The 20,601-nt window shown below is 44.7% G+C and overlaps 1 protein-coding gene across 1 annotated transcript in view; it reads right to left on the reverse strand.

Annotated features, from left to right (window-relative positions):
• si:dkey-112m2.1 (transmembrane protein 132D) overlaps positions 1-20,601 on the reverse strand; it is a 125,261-nt gene that overhangs the window by 64,849 nt on the left and 39,811 nt on the right. The gene's annotated exons all lie outside the window — the stretch shown is intronic.

Below are 20,601 nucleotides of genomic sequence, written 5' to 3' on the forward strand. Positions count from 1 at the left end.
AGTCGTGCCTGGAGAATGGGCAGGAGGGGATTCAGAAATGAGTGTGGGTGGCGGGGGGGGGGGGGGGGAGAGATGAGCCATGATGGCACGGGCTGGGAATCAAAATGGACGCGTTTATAAAGATCTCCAGCGTGATGGCAGGCGGTGGATGGCTTGATGTAGAGCTTGGCTGAGTGGAAGGGAAAGAGCCGTCTCGTCCCCCGCCTGCCTGGGAAGATGGGGAGAGACAGGAGCCTCTGTCTGCTGCGCCAGGGACTGGGGATGGAGGAGTGGAAAGGGTTTCAGTGGAGCTATGCTTAAGGTGCAGAGGTTTGGAGCTCCAAGAGAATAAAAAGCAAAGCAAATGGCGTGTACTATACTAGGTTACTGTACTAGGTTACTATACTAGGTTACTGTGGCCAATTCTGGCTCCTTTTTTGTACAGTATGAAATATGCACTACAAAAAAATATCAACAGAAAATAGGAGACAACAGAGAGAAACCATGCCCGAGAGTCTGATGCAGACCTAAAGCTGTGGTCACGCTAGGCTGTCATGTGCACTCTCCACCAGCTCCTCTTTTGCTGCTCACCAAAAGGCCGGGTCAGGTGAACTCTGACATGCTAATTCGTGCACAACACAAACATGTTTGACTAGAGGAAGAACTCAACATCACGGGACCCACCCCACCCTCAGCTATAAGAAAAACAAGAGGGATTTTATTTGTTGTGCTGTTCATCCGCAGTGCATTTAACATGTGTGAGCTGTAATGGGACTGGGGCATTAGGAGGATACTCAAACAGTAGTAGCAATGATGGCTCCTCTACTAGGACCGGAGCTAAATGAGTCCTCAAGCCAAAGCTAGTGCATACTTGTTACAGGGGGAAGATCAAAAGCAGCAGTTAAGTGCAGTGTCTTATATGCTAACCCTTCCAGCATAAGGCAGCTAATCTCATTACTCTAAAGACAGTGGTGCCTAAACTGCGGGGCGGGTGCGGTAAGAGGGGGCATGGGTTGAGGGTGAAGAAACCGTAACATACAACTTCTGGTCAAATTTAGTATGGCTGTGCTCTTGCTAAAGAAAAGCTGATGGGCATCTGTTTGAATTAAAAACGGGTAATATATGATATATATGATAATATATGATCTTTGCACCGTGGTGTTGGGAGGGGGTGGGGGCACAATTTCTTTCTCATTGTCAAAGGGGGGCCTGCCATGAGATGACACTGAGCAAAGACAGGAGAACGTGTCCCTAATTAAAGATCCAGTGTGTCTAGTGCTTAGTGCTTGAGCTCTGATTAAACAGAAACACAGGAAACTCAAGAGACATACTACCACTGTTTTGACCCTCTGGAACTCGTACAAGTGAGGAATTTTAAAATGCCCATGAATCAAACCCCAAGAGTCCAACCCAGAAGGTAGAGGTGTTCTGTTCTCCCCCACAACATGCATCCCTCTCCTTAAAACTGATTACTGCCGCGGGTCGCCCTTATGAAAGATAATGGGGGCCAACAGACCGAGGATGTTCTTGGAATGCTGCTCACGGCTCGCCGATGGAGGTGGTGCGTGAAGTCTGTTCCTCCACAACAGTGACCTTTCAGGAAGGTGAATGAAAGAGTGACCACCCCCACCACACACACACCTGCACACACACACACATACACATACACACACACACACACACACACACACATCTACATACACAAACACAAACACACACACATACCTGCACACACACCTGCACACACACACATACACACACACACACACACACACACACACACACACACCCACACACATTATTCCTATCTATTCTGCCTCTTACAATTCCCTCACACACACACACACACACACACACACACACACACACACACACACACACACACACACACACACACACACACACACACACACACATACACACACACACACACACACACACAGAGAGGGATGTCACAGACAGTAATGATGTAGTGTAAGAACCACACCTGCTGGACTGCTTAATGAATGTGAAGCCCACTGGAGAGAACCCTACATGGAACTACTTCCTAAGTACCTACTGTCAGTGTTACACCTTTCTAATGAACATGCTGTCTGCATAGCACAGGCCATGATCACAACAGAGTGTCTTTTGAGTGCTACTTTGCGATGCATAGAGTCCAGCACATTTAATTTAATACATTTCAGCGTCTAAGGAAAACTGCTGGGGGATTAAATAAAGAAAAACACATTATTTTGGCCAAATAGCTTTAATGAATTAGCCAACGGCTCAGCTAGGCTAAATTGCATTCGGGGCTGGTTAACATCGCAGCACACCTTTCATTTCCTGCAGCCCAGCAGGTGAATCCCATCAAGGCAAAACCTGTTAGGGCGATTGAGTTTGTCTGGCTGGCCAAGACACATTTGCCTTCATTGTCTCTGTAGGGAGCTGGGAGACCCAAGGGCACAAGTGAATTAGAAAATAACTTATGTCAGGAATACATGTCACCTGGGGAATGTGTGTGTCTGCATGTGTGTGTGTGTGTGTGTGTGTGTGTGTGTGTGTGTGTGTGTGTGTGTGTACTTGTGAGAAAAGTGAGGCTGAGAAAAAAAGTTTTTGATGATTGGTCGAGAGGAGATGCTGTGATAAAAGGGCTAATTTAATTAATGAGTCGGATGCCAGTCTTTCATTATCGGCCTTGTTAAACGTATTGGGGCATGACAACACGGCAAATGGGAAATGAGATTAACGTTGTCGGATTCACGGTCCTTACCAGACTAAGCTAATCTCTACCCATGCATTTAGCCTCTCCCTGTCTCTCCCTGTCTCCCCCTCTCTCTCCTCTCCTCTCCTCTCCCCTCTCGTTCACCATGTTTCTCCTTTTCTCTCCATCTCTCCACTCTCTCCCTCTGTCTGCTGGTCGCTTCCGTTCACTCTGTTCATTCATCTGACCCATCTGTGCCATCTGTCTGTCTGTCTCTCTTTCTATCTCTCCATAACATCCTGTCTCTCGCTTCCTCTCTCTCTCCCTCCCAAATAATGAGTTCATGATTGGGCTTGCTCCTGCTGGGAAGCAAGGTGACAGTAATATCCGTCCTGCGAGCATCCAGCACGGCTCAATTGAGATTCCCTGATAAGAGGAACGCTGTGAACGCTGGCCAAAAAACACAGCCACACTTAGTCACCTCGACACGGCGCCCCGCCACTGTCGCTCAACGCAACTGAGTGCCGGCCAACCACTTTCACTGCTCACGCACACTCCACAAAAGGAAATGCCTTGAGCAATAGCCAAACATAGCTACGAGGCTCTAAACAACGGCACCAGTCTCTGAACAGTGTCAGGTATTGTGATGTCACAAAGCCAAGACCAACTGTGAATTGTTGCGCTCCAGCCAAAGTTTCTATAAAAATCGGTCCGGAATGTTCCATAATATACCAACAGCTGCAGCAAAGCTTACAAAGTGTATAGTATGTATGCCTAAGATTGACGTCTCAGACAACTGCCTCTCTCTCCTAATCCTACCTCTGTCAGTAGCTGAGCTTCAGTAACATCAGATAGTGTCAAGACACCCTGTCAGCCGAGGCTGTGTTCTTCCAAATTGAGGTGTATGGGTTAAGCTCCTCACAACAAACACGTTTTTATTTGGTTTGCTTGTTTGCCTCCCGAGAGCACTCAGTGGGTTCTAATAGCCCCTCCATTTCTGACTGAGCGTCCGCTCATCCCCTTCCCACGGCGCTCCGTGAGATGCTAATCGCCTCCTGCCTGCCAGGGGCATCTGTGTTTACTGGGTTTGTCAGTTAGGCCACGTTGACCCGCCGCGCAGGGCTAATGGAGCCCATTAATGAGACTGATGGAGAAAGTAGAGGCAGCTCACAGCCAATCGATGCGAGCAAAGTCGCCACTGCTCCCCTCACTCTCCTTCGCTGCTGTCACCAGCTGGAACAGAGGTGTGGACCCTGCAAGGCAGTCGGCTGACAGGAGCCTGACCCGCTCTGCTTTAGGACTCACAGAGCCCTGGGCCCGGCCAGCTCTCACAGCATCACACACCTCCATTCAAAGGATTTCCACTTGATTCTGAGAAGCTGATAACTGTCCATAAATGAAGCAAGAGGGATAATGTCCTATCAAGGCAACAGGTATTGGGTTAGTGTGTTTCACAATACTCCCACCAATTTGCTCTGATTCTGCACAGTGCAGGAGTATGCATGCTCATGACAGTCACAGACTTTGTTTTTATGTGATTGCAGGACACTAAACTCCTTCACTGTTCGATGAATATCTACATAATTGAAATCTACATAACCTGTTCCCTTATGATGAAGAAGTCATTGTCTTAATGTTTTGTGAGAGTTAATCCCTAGCCATGTGTGTCAGTAATGTTTCTGCTTGTGCATAATTTGCAGTTCAATTCAATTTCCTTTATATTGCCCCAAAAGAATAAAATTGTCTCAATCAGTTGTCAGTTGTGATGCAAAAGTAATGAAATCAATGAGGGGCCAAACGAAAGCCATTAAAAATTTACATTTCTTCCATCTATCACTTAAAAATATCTTCTTGACTGTGTCAATAATGGATTGGTTGTCCTCTATGCCCTCATCCAACCTTGCATGCAGAGTTTCTCACCATTACGACAACGATAAACCGATGGATGAGCACATCGTGTGGCAGAGCGCAACTTTGAACTGCTCTTGTTCTCGTGCTGTGTCTCCCCCTCTCAACATCTGTGGCAAAGACACCAGAGAGTCTCTCTTGTCTCTGTCGCCTTAATGACTTTGGAGTTGATCAAAACCTTGGTTGCTTTCTCTGGATACCTTGTGTCATCTCGCCGTGAAGCGAACGCAGCCTCACTGACTCACCCGCTGTCACAGTGAGTCACCAGGCACCACTTACTGCCCAGTGGCGTGTAACTGTGGATAATGACATCGAATAAAAAAATCCCTCTGCGTTCATTCAAAGCATGTTCCGGATTGTTCTCACGTCTTCTAGGCATGAGCAACTCTTGACTCTTTTATTGGGCGAGGTGCTGTGAGGTTTCTTTTTGATTTCTGTGGATGGATATCAAGTTGCGTGAGCCACAGTTTTTTGAGGGGAGGGGGATGAACAAGCTTGTCTCATAAGTAAACCCAGAATGAATTTAAATATGGCTTTCCCTTAAGCTCTTTTTCTTTATCTCTTTCTTCCCTGATCCCTCTTTCTATCTGTATCCGTCTTCATCACTAGAAATGCAGGATTTCAGACAAAAGCTTGTCTGGAATGGTACATGATAAAACATAGTCCTTAAAAATGCTTAAAACACGGGGGGCGTCATAGCACCGCGGTAGCGTTGGCATCTCATACCATACACGTGTCTAGTACCCACGAGGACCCAGGTTTGTTTCCGGCCTAAGGTAATTTTTCTCCCTAAAATCTCTCTCTCTCCCACTAATTTCCTGTCGTATCTTCATTGTCATATCGAATAAAGGCTAGAAAAGCTCCCCCTCAAGAACAAAAACTTAAAATATGCTTTTTTAAATCTAAAATTGCCCTGAAATTATGCAATATCCTTAATGTACGTTAATTTGGGAACAGACTCCCTTAATTTCTTCTTAAACGGTTTAGCACTGAAGACAAGCACAGTGTCTCTGAATCCATGCACAAATCACTTCATTTTCCCTATCAAATAAAAAATATTTTACATGGACAATTACACGGTACTGTTTCTCAGTAGTAACAGCCAAAGAAAAATTTGGAATCTGATTTTGGAATGGTCTTATGCGATGCTTGAGACAGAAGCCCATATCAGCATGTTGCTGCCCAATTCAGCCGGTTAAAAAGCCCAGCAGTGGTACCAGCTGGTTGAGACTGAGCCAGAACTAACACATATGGGGCAATGGGGAAACTCATGAGACCTGACTCAGCCATTTACCTGTATAATGCACACAGAAAAGAAAACACAACATAAACGTGTACACACTTAAATATACGGAACTAAGGAACCTGTAACTAAAAGATGTCCTTGAAAGGATGAACAGAAAGAAGTAGAAAAGGACACTTCACTATGTGATCAGTATTTGAACGATCTTTTGCTTAACCAATGAAAAGTTGTATTTTTATCATGCCAATGAAGCTTACTGAACTGAGAGAGAAGGGCTAGACAATGAGTTGTTAGGGAAACAAGATGTAAAGATATACTGTGTAATATTTTCTAATGCAATGCTAAATAGAGCAACCTCAGGGTGAGCCTGTGCAGTAGTGGATTGCATTCACATGCAACTGCGTGAATGAATATGGGAACGGATGATGGAGTACCTGAACTGCTCTACAAGGGTCACACATTTTTCATGCCACTCCATCAACAATGTGTTATTCAGACACAAGTCTTTAACTGGCCTAGCCACACTCATGAGCCATGTGTGTTGAGTGCTTATAGCAGAGAGAGATGGAGAGTGACTGAGGGAGTGAGTGAGTGAGCGAGCGAGTGAGCGAGTGAGTGTGAGTTGGCATGAAGAGGGCGAAAAGATGAAACTCGAGTGCTGTCTCAAAGGGAAGATATCAGGAGGCGAGAAGCGAGGTCTCCTCGTCCATCCATCAAGGCCAAACTCTTTCATTACAGACTTGCACGGAGAGCCACAGAGGCCCTACATATTGCATGGGCAGGCACATCATCTGTCCATTCTCTGATCTAATCTCTCTCTCTCTCTCTCTCTCTCTCTCTCTCTCTCTCTGTAACTCTCTCTCTCTCTCTCTCTCTCTCTGCAACTCTCTTTCTCGCTTTCTCTCTCTCTCTCTCTGTAACTCTCTTTCTCGCTTTCTCTCTCTCTCTCTCTCTCTCTGTAACTCTCTTTCTTGCTTTCTCTCTCTCTCTCTCTCTCTCTCTGTAACTCTCTTTCTCTGCTTTCTCTCTCTCTTGAGTTCTGTGATGCTTGTTCCATGCATGTGTGATGCAGTTTGCCTGGAGCAGGATCTGATCTGGATTCAAAAACAGTTTGAACATTTGGCGGACAGAGATATTCAGTGAAGAGGACAAAAAAAGAAATAGAGAACAAAACAATGTCTGGTAGAGAGGTCAGCCAAAAAACTTTAGAAACTTGAAATGGCAGGTAGCTTCCAATCAACCAGGTCACGTCCTTAGATCAAACATTACTGAAGTGTGTTCATATATATATATATTTCTGGCACACCTTCTGCAGGGGGCTTCATTCACTCCTGGTGTTTGCTTTACCATAATTGTACAACTTAGACTTTCACCTGACATCCGATTTCATTAAGTGTAAGGCACCGAAACCCTGAAGATTGATTGGCCATATAAATCAAAGCGAATGGGGTAGCTAAAGTGGACCAGTTAAACGGCAATTCCTCTACGCAAAGCAATGAAAACCACTTAGTTCTTTCGGCCTTTCTGAAAAATGAACTTTGTGAGTAGAGAGGTACATGTAAAAACCTGTAGAAATGGAAGAGAGACATCAATCTTATGTAAAAACCTGAATGTAAGGGAATGTAAAGGGCAGAGAGTTGGGTTAAGGTGCACGGGTGGGGATTGGGTTTCCTGTGTGCTGATATGGAGGAGAGTGGGGGCTGTGTGGAGCCAGGCTTACAAAGCAGGGGAATGGACAGGAGCAGGGATCCACTGGTGAAATGAACTGCGAGAGCAAGATAGATAGAAAGATATTAGAGAAAGAGAGCATGAGCGAGGGACACATAGAGAGAGATGGGGAGAAAAAGAGAGAGAGAGAGAGAGAGAGAGAGAGAGAGAGAGTTGTCTATCACTGTAATCAAAATGGAATTCCCCCTTTGTAGGGTTTATTTCTTTCCAAACTTCAGAGACATAAGCTCAGCTAAAGGCGAAGCGAACTGAAGAGCTGGTTTTCAAATGCATTGAGTGTACTGTACTGTACTGTACTGTGGCTCAGAGCCACACCCTAATTCTCAGCACGCACAGCCCAGCATTGCCCTGTGAACGCGCATCAGCAGACAAAACACGACACACACACACACACACACAAGGGCAGACAAAACAATGGGACACTGGAAAACTGAACAACACTATACTCATGTAATTGTAAAGAAAACAATAGACCAACAGAGGATCTTATGTCAGGCAGGCATACATCCACAGACAGAAATAGGCTTAGTGGCCATAGCAGACAGAGGTGAAAACAACTGCCCAAGACAGGGGTAAATATATTATCACTGCCAGACAGAGACTAAGATGAAAAGAAACACTGTCCTCATTGATGTGGGAAAAAAACAGTGAATTACCGTAAATACACTGAATGAATCTTACTGACTTAAAATCACTTGGGGCGCTCTCATCAACTGAGTCTATTTCAGTGTGTGAAAAACCCACGTTCACACACAACTGGTCTTAAGAATTTCGCTACGCTGAAGCAATTTGGTGTATGCGACAATAAACTCTTTGACTTGTCTTGAACTGTTTCATTCTGGCCTCTTGAGTAAATGCTGTGTGGCTCTGTCTATTGACTTGCTGGTTATTGATACACTGTACGTATCAGCTGCCTTGACTGACTGTGAAATCATTGACATGAAGGGCCATAAATGTGGCAAGGTCAAGTGAGTGAGACTCTCCAAGCAGCTCAGCTAGGAGACAGGGCATATGTCTACAGTTCCGCTGCGCTATTGTGGCGGGGAAAATTCACACTAGAATGGACCACGGCATAAAACTTGTGATTAAGGCTGGCGAAAAAGAAGATATTCACAAGATTAACTGTGATGCTGTGGTCTCTATGGAAACCAGATGGTGATTGAAAGAAGGGGTATAGCAGCATCTGTTTGAGTAAATATGAAAACATGTAATTACCGGAGTGGAATGCACCGCTACTCTGCAAGGTAATGAAATGTCAACGAATGAAAGAGTTTGAGAGTAAAAAAAAGGCCAGAAGAGTCTTTGTTTTTTTTTTTACGCCTGATTTTTCATCATGGCCTTTTGGATAGACTGACTTTTGGGACTTCACAGTCTGCTCGAGGCTAATAGTCATCCACCACTTTAATCACAATGCAGGGGCTGAATTCCAAAAATACTCAGCCAACAGATGTTTCAATCATACCTAATAATACTCCTAGGTAACCAATTAACATTGTTAGCGCATTAGGGCTCGCATGCTGTAGTCTGGGCCGTCCTCTGCCTCTCCACTCAATAGTGAATATATTTGACTTTGAGATACACTACCTTTCACTATTTCACACCACTAGAGTGACATTACACAGGTTTGTTTGCAGGGAGATGTGCCGTATAGTTATATGAGGGCGAGTCAGACCCACCTGTGATTCACACCATCCGTCCAGACTATTCAATATGTATATTTGTGCTCTGAGTCAGAAACTGGCAAAATAAAGAACGGCTTTGCCCAATATTTCATCAGCGTGGTCTTTATAGTTTTATGGCCTTATGAGCAGTAATCAATGCCTAACCTCTGCTATTAAAATTTCAATTCCATCTAAGAATAACTGGACCAATTCTTAACTGGTTCTGGCGAAAGGTGCTGCTCACATGGTCAATTGCTCAGGTCACTCAGCAGTCAGTGGGGTTGAAAAGAAATGAGACGGAGCAACGCTGTACAAACCTACTCCGAAAGCATTGCTAAAAAATGTAATGCAACTGATCATCACTTCAAGAGAAGAAAAACAACTGCTGCCTCCTTGCTCCCGTTAATGAGAGAGGCTCTCCCAAAGGACTCGGTGTGATTTACGGGATGATTTAGAAAATCAGGTCTCGGCAGAGCAACATTCCCATTACGATGAAATGACAAACTTAAACGATGGCCAAATGGCTCCCTGGTGCATTGCTGGGGCTTATAAAAAAATAACTGTCCTGGTTTGGAGTCTCGACCACAACTCCTCTTTAAACAGCAGTCTCTGATGTATGTCTAGGGCATGTGCGACACACGTATGTTTTGCTCTTCATTTCAACCTGCCTTGGCAGGAGGGTACAAAATATCACCAGTAAAAACAAAAAGTGTGTCACTTGGTTATTTGCATTGCATTGCATTAAAGGATTAAGAAATCGTACACCCGATAACCTTGAAGAAGGGGTGGGTAGAAACACAAAAATACAGATTCACCAAGGCTCATGCTCTTACGGGGCTTATGAAAGCCAGCACTTGTAAATCTATAGTAACCAAGCCACATGGCAGAGCACACTGTGGGCAGACTCTTGTGGAGGGGCCACTGGCTCTGGGGGTCAGTAGTGCCAATCCTTTCACACGGATCGGGCCCAAACACGACTGGACTGAATGCCTGTCTTTTCTGGGCTAAGTCCACCCTGACCTGGGCCTCAGATCAAGCAGATCAAAATTCATATTTTTTATGGAGGATGTTAGGTTAAGGTGGATCATCCAGACTAGATCCAATATTTAGAAGGGTTTGCATGAGGGATAGCAATGTAATCAGGGGAAGACCATAGTGCGGATTAGCCAGGGGGACCACGAGCGTGGGGCAGGCTGGGAAGGCTGACGGCCTCACTGGGTCAGAGCAGGCAAGATCAGACTGTCTGTCTGTCTGCAGGTTTGGACAGAGGTCACAAACTTTCTATGGGAAAAGTAAAAGCAAAACTGAACATGTACATGAAGTGATAGTCTTAGAAAGTCTCAGAAACACTCCACCTATGTGTGCGGCTGAGAGGAAGCCGTGTGTAAACCGCACTCACATTTCTCTGTGTTTGTGCAGCTTAGGAGGGCGCCTGACTCTGCATTTGACTGCACAGGCAAATTGGTTCATGTTGAGTTCTTCTACAACTGTACTACAAGCCAAGATAGTGTCATGGCTTAAGGAAAAGGGCTGTTAACACTATCCCAAATGCACACACACAGAGACACACACACAGACACACACACACACACACACACACACACACACACACAGACACACACACACACACACACACACACACACACACAGAGAGACACACACACACACACACACACACACACACACACACACACACACACACACACACACACAACTAAACTGGAAAATATAAATGCAGGAAACCATTTGGAGACCAACTCAATCTTGGGCTAGCTTTTAGCCTACTCCCTAAAGAATAGCACAGTGGATGTATTAACCAACATGGCTGGGGAGAATAGGGTCGCTAATGCTATAGCATGTCTGATGTTGCAGGCTAACAAAAATATGCTCTGCATTCAATATAAATTCAATAGCCTTGGGAGAGAGATTAAATTTAAATTCTTATGGAATTTTAAATATGAGCCCAAGCAATGAATGAGTTTCTTGCACATTACCGGGTTATTTCCACATAAATCGGCTTCAAGTGCACAAATGTGCTGATGCGAATTTGAATAGTTTTTAATTGAATCTGATTAGGATGTTTTAGCTTTTGATTTCTTAGATAAGCATAATTTACAGCCCAGCTTTAGTCATAGCTGTTAGGGTTTTTATCTGAAGAGCATCCATTATTGATTTGGAAATGATAAGAAAAAGAACATCAATGCATGTCAGTGAAATAAAGAGATAATAAAATAAACACGATTTTTTTTCATTCAAGTCATAACAGTCATAATTAATCTTTTCACTCATTGAAACAATTTAATCCGGATGGTTACATCTCATTGCCTATTCATTATGGTGTAATAAGATCATTAATTGTAAAGATCCTCAGACTTAAGAACTTCTCACACAGGGGGCCTGAAGAACCCAAACTAGTTGAGTGGGGTTTTACAGTCATTGCATGAGGCAAACAGGAGCAAGGGGGAGGTTTTAAACTCACCTCTGCCATTTCATGGACCCTTCATCAAGATGACAGATTTATCAAGCTGACAGTTAGCCAAGCTGACTTAATGCCTATTTATCACACATAGCCGATAGCCTGAAGGTCAAAGGGCATTGCCACTGACTCATCAGCTGACCTGAGCTAAATTAGATGACCCCTGTGGTTGGTGAATATTGAAATGTTATTGATAACCAATAACAACTCATCAGGTTGATGGCAACCCATAATACGTTTTGATAATATGCCACAATATGTACAGTATGTATGCATAATCACACATTCAGCGCCTTCACACGCGTGCACCAGATCCCTGGGGAAGAGAGAGAGAGAGAGAGAGAGAGAGAGAGAGAGAGAGTTGTGGTGGGGAAGGAGGTGGGGAAGGAGGTCAGGTATACAGAGCAATACCTGACCTCCTTCCGCACCTCCTTCCCCACCACAACTCTCTCTCTCTCTCTCTCTCTCTCTCTCTCTCTCTTCCTTCCTTCCTTTTAAATAAGTAATTTGGATGCAGCCCGTTGCCTGGTTCTGAGAGTACTACTTGTACCACCTCTCACCTGCCTGCTCTCTGCATCTGTCAAAGGGGACTGAGGAGCGTCGGGTGGGGGGGTGACATTTCTGTGCCCAGGCACATATATTTGCTATATTCCATTTTGTTATTTGTTAATGCCTCAGCAGAGCTGGGCCTAAATCAATTTGGGCTGATCTTTAAAAGCCAGCGCATCAGTGAGCATATTATCCTGATTTGCACTTCATTACTGGGGCTGCTGGCCACCGCTGAACAGTCACATCAGCAGGTGCGGGAAAAGGCACGTCTTTACACACACACACACACACACACACACACACACACACACACACACACACAAACACAAACACACCTGCACACACAAACACACCTGCACACACACAAACACACCTGCGCACACACACACATACACACACACACACACACACACAGAGATAGAGAGAGAGGAATGCTACTGGGGAGATGGGGAAAATGAAGGTGCCCTTTCACAAGGTGACAAGCCCCTAACTTTGTGCTGAAGTTGTGCAACTATGTTCCTTCTCTGAGCCTTCTCTTCCTTCTCTTACTTAGCAGTGAGAGAGATACTAACATACTGACTTGACTCTCTCTCTGACAGTAGCTGCTTGGATCACTGATCTTGCAATCAATTTTCTTAAATATATTAAATACACTTCTATGTAAACCCAACTGCATGTATTTATTCTGTTTACATATGTGTTATTTTAATATAATTGTATAGTACATTACACATTACACACAGTAAACAGTATGGGTTTGAGTTGAAGTACCTCCAACATTTTCAAAACTTTTCTGGATCTTCTGCTTTGACACTCAGAATATGATTATATAGAAACACAAAATGTAATTTGAACAAAAAAGAATTTCTGCCTCCTGAAGTGCCATCGAGTTTTGCCTTAGATTGTGGGGGAAAGAATTGCTTTGTAATTTGATGTTTGAAGTAATTTACTGACTTCTCAGGTTTTATCTGATTACTCACCAAGAAGTCGGTTGGTTTGTTTGTTTTTATCAGAAAAATATTTAATGAAACGGCACTCACAGCATCTAACACTTAAAAAAAAAAGAAACTTTTCTTTTGATTTCCTTTCTTTGATTTTCTGCGGTCTCATCCAATCCAAACATTTCCGGAATCTCCTGATCAGACCACTGATACCAACTTCGGTTTCAAAAATGATGTACTCAACCGTTTTACTCAAAATTAAACTTTTCCAACTCGTCTACACAGTACCAGAAACGTAATGTACTGCCCCGCTAAGTGTGCTCACAATGATTACTGTGCAGCCCTTAACCATAGGTGTTTGTGCATTCTTAATGTTTGAAGATGTATCTGCGGGCACTCTGTGGAAAGCAAGAGAGCTGTCTGAAAATAGCGGAAGACCGTTCGTCCGTACGTCTGTTCTCTTATCAAGTGAGTCCAATTCTCCACGCACGCAGATATTAAGCACAGGATGCTCTAAAGATGGCACCCCCAACGAGCGCCGTTCAAACTTATTTGCACCCCCAATATCACGTATTTGCTGCCAGAGCGCCCTGAGCTCAGCTTACATTTTACATGTCTCCCTACTCCGCCTGGAGATATTTACAGAGACCAAAGCAGACTCCTCAGAACTCCTCAGAACTAATGCTGCAAAAGTGAGTTGGTAGCCTTGAGGCGAAGCCGACTCCCTAGCCAGCCAGCGCTCTGTATTCATGCCTCGTGTGATTACACACACAAAAAAAAACCAGCTGTAAGGTATTAAACCTCATCTTAAGCATGAAGTAGCGGCCCCCTCATGTAGCCATGTGACAAAAGGCCAGCGAATGATGCCTAATCCATTCGAGTGCTAGATCAGCCCGAGAGATGATTGTTCCCCCAAGGATGTTGTGGGGTTATTTGTACCTGGGCTGGTTTCTGTGGGTCAGCTAGCCTTTCTGTGATTGAAGGTTTTTCTGTCTGAGGAGCGGCCACAGGGGCATCTGCTCAATTTGCTTGCCTTCATTCGACCGCCTGCTCTCGTCTTCGTCACGGCCTTTGCAAGCCCAGGGGGGCTAAAGTAGAAATAGAAGCAGTGGTACAGTAGTCAAACGGCAGGGGATCCCCTGGGCTGAGAGGCGAAGGCGAGAGGACCCTTTAAGAGCTCACCACGGGCTAGAAGACTCCCATCTACTCTTATCTAGTTTAGGATTCATACTCATCTAACCAAGTAGAGTGGGGTGGCCAAGCAGACAGGATTCTAACTTGATGTTGGTGTGGAGTGTGTGTGTGTGTGTGTGTGTGTGTAAGAGAGATACAGCCATCCAGACATACACAAACAGTGGGATTGGGAATTAGTATGTGTGCTTTATAGTTGACATGACCTTATAAGAGAGTGTATTTTATGATACCACTCTGTGACTGTGTATAGTGGGGATATGTGTGGGTCAGCTTCCACCTGTTTGTCCCTTGGCAGCAGAGTTCAGAGTTTACTTCAGAGGCTATCAAACACAACAAACAACAGCCCAGCTACAGCCACAGCATCAGCGTTCTGGGTAGGTGCATTCGCACTTTAACACATGGCGGTTGCTGTTGGCTTGTTTTTATTTTATATCATCCGTGGAGGGAAAACGTTGTTGGATTGTAATTATGTATGTTTTAACCGTTTGACTGAAGACTTACTGGAGTGTTGAACTTCTTTTCTTGTTTTCTTTTCTTTTTTGGGGGGGGGGGGGGGGGGGATTTTTAACAATCAAACTCTGTGTTACAGCTCTTGTGTCTTAACAATGCATCTGCTCTCCATGGATCAATAATCATGTATGTTATCACACGCACCATACACACATATACAAGACATCCATACATATAAAACAAGACATGTAGATAAACCAAACCCACAGAAAGGAAGAGACCCAGAGAGACGAAGCACATACGAAAGGGACCCGCCGTGATCTCTGCGAGTTGACAGCACTGACAAATGACATCCCAGGAGAGATGGCCGTGAATAGGAGACATTTGGGCAGCTTTTGGTATCAGCTCAGCCCCGGAAGAGACTCCAAATGCTTCGCTCTGCCTTTGTTCCTCTGTGCCTTTCAGAGCACATTACACTGCGATGGGAGAAAGAATGTAAGACACACACACACACACACACACACACACACACACACACAAAACATGCCTTGTCGCAGAGTTTGGAGACAACCACACCTTTTTCCCTCTCTCTCTCTCTCTCTCTCTCTCTTCTCTCCTACTGTCTCCATCTCTCCCAGGGTACCCACTCCAGTCTTGGTCCATGGGGTATAAGCTCCAGCTCAGCAGGCATTTTTAGGGGTCTTTCTTCTCTGTTTTTTTGCTAGATAAGCTCTGGGCTACAAATGTGATGTTCTTCCTCTGCCGTTTTTTTTTTATATTCGTTTAGCGATATTTTTGTATGTGCATAAATGTGCGCCGAGGGGGTAAGATCAACACAGTTTAGCGATTATCAATGCTAGCGCTGTTATCTGATGATTCCAGGATTATCTGACCTGACAAGAGACCCAACGCAGCGAGCAGATCAAGGCTTAGCCACCCACAGACTTCAGTGAGGGCAACGCTCCAAAAACCAAACGCATGCTGGGGGAGATCAAGGCCTCACCCCCAACTAAGCCCCCACCAACTGATGGTCAGAATGAGGCCATCGCTGCGACTTGGGGGTAAAGAATATGGTATGAAAATGTTCCCAATTGCTTCCCCCCAGGGGAACCATTTAGAGAGGGAGATTTAGCAAAATGTCAAGGCGCTTTCGAGCTCATCTGATGCTCTATCTGATCGCTTATTCTCCTTGTAGGAGACCTCTCCTCAGATGCTAAGTTGAAGCCTTTCATCTTAAAATGGCTTTTATCCCAACCCTGCGTGGTTCAACATGCACTACCGGGAGGGGAATAAACACAATAAAAACGCTGCATTTATTTACAAACCACTCCAGCAGTGCGTCTCTCCACAAAGTATTGCATACGTGCCCTTTGGGTACAATTCTGTTCACCTGACTCACTGAATGTTGCTATAGCTACGGCACACGAACTGAGGCACAACAAAAGCCGACTTTCACTAACCTAAGGGGCGAAAGACGCTCTGTGAGCTCTCTCTCACCCACGCGGCTAAACATCATCAACATCCCAAGCTTCTGTTGACGTGCTTGTAATGACGGGGACAAATGGGCGCGTCCTCAGGCGCAAAACAAAGGAAATGAAATAAAGTCAAGAAGTAGCTGGAGTGCAGAGTCTCGTGCTTTGGGGGAAATGTCATCCTCGATTCAGAGACCACGAGATCAGAGGCCCTGGTTCTGAATCACAAACAACAGAAAGTTAAGTCAAAGCCGTGGGGGAGAAACAGCAGGGATCTCCCAAAGGGAAACGTGACCTGACCTTAGCATTGCACGGGCTGTTTGTAGCACTGAACTCTGCCATGTCTGCACATCCAGCCAGGGCACGAGACTTCAGAGGGACAGCACAAAAACAATGCCTCAACATCTCCCAGGCTTTTTCGGACACTGTGGACTTTCATAACTTCAAGTAAACAAGAAAAAGAGTTGAGTGAGAAATTGTGATATGTGAACTGACGTAGAACAACTGTCGTAGAACTAAATTCTCTGCAGGTTGTCTGCTCAGTAACGCGACTGTATAATATGGCAAAAGTGCTACCTATTCTCTCATACAGGATAATGCCAGAAACTACTTGAGAAATATGTAGAACATAGTATACAGAACATTGTATTATTGTAGCCCAATATATGTTGGACTTGAAAGTATGACAACACAAACTCCACTGAGAAGAATATGTATTCACAGTTTCATGTATTATTTATTTTCCCCTGCTGTTTAGGTATGTTGATGTCTTACTTGTGAATACTTTTGGAAATGTAAAAAAAAAGTCTTGTCATGAATCCCTTCCAAATACTTTGGACCAAATAGATAAATTAAAGGCAAAACAAACTTATGAAAGTCGACATACATTTCCCATCATCCCTGCTTGCTCTTGACAGGCGTCTGTCACTGCCAAGCAAGCGAAGTCATGGGAGGAGAAGTATTAAAAATCATTAGGCGGAAATGTGTGCGATGAGATTATTCGCTGCAGGCGTCGCGCTGATTGCTTTGTGGAAGCAGGCGGCGCGGCGAGCAGAATCAAACTAGCATTCACGAGCGAACAAGTTTCCCTCTGCATGCAAATCATTAATTACTTATTAATAGCCAGATGAAGCACGTCTGTGCCTTCAAAGTAAACAGGAGCGGGGCGACCCCAGGGGGGAAGAGGGTAGAATGGGGAGGATTCGCTCGATAAGCTGCGGTGGCAAGTTAATCAGGTTCAGTTCTGTTCTGGTACCCGCGCCAGGCTCACAGGGAGCCCTCCTGACACAAGGAGTATCCTTTTATATATATATACTAAAGGGGCATATGAAAAATACATGGCTGGAGAAATTCAGATGAAAATGGTGGAGAGAAAGACGTTGAGGGACAGGAGAGAGAGAGTGAGAAAAAACGAGAGAGAGAGAGAGAAGTGTAAGAGCTTTTTTGTCAAATAACTAATTATAACATAGTTCTGGAAAATGTCATTTTCAACTCTTCACCCCTCTCACCTTGAGGGTATAATCATCTTAAACAGAGGGATTTAGGATGGATTTCTCAAGACTGTAGAATGGAATGAGAATGAACTGGGATTGGAGGTGTCAAAAGAACAAATGTCCAGATTAACCTGGAGCTCCCCTTTTTATTCAGTTCTGGACATTTCCTAAAAGAGAACGATTCAAAAGCCATGCAATGCCACAGGATGAGGCAAAAGCACCCTCTCCCTCTCTCTCTCTAAAAAAAGAGATTATTTGTTTGTGTTCATTAACAGGAGCCCTTGAGGGACTGATAGAAACGTGTGAAATTGGGTAGTCAAAAATTACAATACAGGAGGGGCTATTTATCCTTTGAAAGGGTGTTAATTTGTTCAGGAGGCGCGCATGATACCATATACATTATGAATGAGGTGTAAATCCCATCTCAACCTGTTACTGCTCTCTGATACGCTAATGAGGTAAGAGGCAGTGCACCACTTGCTGTGAGGGGAGAGGCTGGTCTAACCTACGCACAGATTCATGCGTGCGTTGTGTGTAGTCTTCAGCATGTGTAAGTGTATTGGTGTGCTGAGCTTGTGTGAGGGGAAAAAAAGGAAAGAGCTGAAATGCCAGCTCTAATGGCATTTGCTAGAGTAGTCTCGCTGTTGTAACCTGGGGGCACATTTTCTTCTTTTTTTTTTACATGCGGTGAAAAAGGTAATACTTTCCATTTCTACCTCCCATTGGATACACAAAGACAAATGCAGCTGCGTAATCCTATTAACAACAATGAGGAATTTTCCCCTCGTACAACTCATGGTCATGGTGACTCTGTGACAAGCTTGGGCTGGGCCTTTGGCAAATGCAACACCCCATTTTTACACCTTTTTTTTAATGTTTAGTCACCACCATTTTTTCTCAGAAGTTACAAAATCTCCCTGCAGCTGAACACATATAAACTTTCCCACCAGGGTTCCATAAAAGGCGAACCATTTGTCTTTTTCTCTATGAACAGCGCTACATCTTAATCGCGTGAAGGAAAAAGACCAGCGGTGGTGCAAAACTAGTAAATACATTCAAATAAAAAAATTAAAAAATTCTGATTATGCTACACGTTGGACGACCTCTGAATGGCTGTCTGACAGGGAACACTCCACAAGAGCTCTGAGGCATGCTTAGCCTGCCTGCTGGGCTGGTGGTTATGAGCAGGCGATGGAGTAGGGCGGCAGCGAGAGCTGGCTGTCTTTCGCTCTTCATATCTGTGGAAACACCAGGAGGACCAGGCCGGGGGCGGCTTATCCTGAGGGCAGGTGGGGAGATGGAGCAGTCTGGTTCAAATGTGCGCACACAGACACACGCACAAACACACACACACACACACACACACTTACACACACACACACACACACACACACGTACATACATTCATGCATACACACACACCTAATCAGGCCAGGAACACTACTGTAGAGAGAAAAAAATCACTCTGTATCAGCAGGCTTCAGACGACCACTGCTAACAGCAAAAATCGGTGGCGGCCCTGGAGCCCTGCCCACAGAAAGCGGAGCCGTGCCTATCTCTGCTGGGGGCTGGAGACTTGGAGCGTGCACAAAGACGTTTAACCAGTGAGACCGGACGATGAAAAACGAGAACAAATCCCTTTCAAGGATCTTATCGAGTGAAGGTACAAATACACATACCAGCCGTAGCGCAAAGTAGCTGAGCAGGAGCCCATAATCCTCCCTGGCACCCCACATCATAAGCCCATTGCTGCACTGCACCTACCATACTGCATTAATTTAAAACGGCCCGTTAACCACATTAAAACCACCACAGATGTCAGAACTAAGAACAAACAAGGCACGCTTCCCGGGGTTTCTTGTTACTGATTAAAGCAGTCCGCATTTGACTAGCACTCCGGCACGACACAAACATTTTGACCATTCCACAGAAACAACTGGGCAAGGAGAGTGAGTGAAAGGAGAGGAATAAATAAAAAAACAGGCATCTTCGTAGGCATCAAGTGCTGGCTAAATAAACAGAGGCAACCCCCAAACTAACACCAGTGCCGAGTTGAGCGGGACTTCATCATTACTCATGTGAGGAAAAAGCAGTAAGGCTTGCCTAATACCCTGCTCGCCCAGGGTGACAGATTGGCAGCGCGCCTTTGTCAGAGCATCAGTCAGAGCCAGAGAGAGGATTTCATCCGCCCATGATTTAAAACCGGAGCGGCCGGCGCACCAGTTGCTGATGCCTCCATGCTCATTTGCATCCTGCACTCACGGAGAAGGATCTTCAAGGGTCGCCATGTTTTTTTGTTTGTTTTTTTTTTGCCAGAAGAAAAAAAAAATCATCTAATTAGTTGCCTGTACGCTCAATGAATCAATAATAAAATGTCCCTTCCTTTTGTAGTGTCAGCTCGAAAGGGGAATTACATTTTCAAGTGTTTAAACATATGGCCCAGTAAATAAAAAAATGTATAGACATACCGCACGTGACAACACAATGCGTGCATTTTAAATTGGGTTAAACCTGCGCGTGCAGCCGAGCATATCTCTGATTAACTGAACCGAGCGAACGGAGAATTGCATTAATATGTCTTTTGCATCTATTGTTAGACATAACTATCAATTCACACAGCCTCTTAATTTCTTTTCTTCATTTGTACCTCTATCAGTTTTGGTAAGTAAACAAGAAAACATCGGCTTGTCGCAGAGTTGGCTGGAGTTTGCTCAAAGAAGCGAAAACAGGACTCTATAAATAAAACATGAGAGGAAAATTACAACAACAGAAGATAAATGGCTCGCTTCAACAACAGGGGAGGCTCTGACATGCCTTGTGTTAT

The sequence above is a fragment of the Clupea harengus genome, chromosome 12, assembly GCF_900700415.2.
Source record: "Clupea harengus chromosome 12, Ch_v2.0.2, whole genome shotgun sequence".
Classification (NCBI taxonomy): domain Eukaryota; kingdom Metazoa; phylum Chordata; class Actinopteri; order Clupeiformes; family Clupeidae; genus Clupea; species Clupea harengus.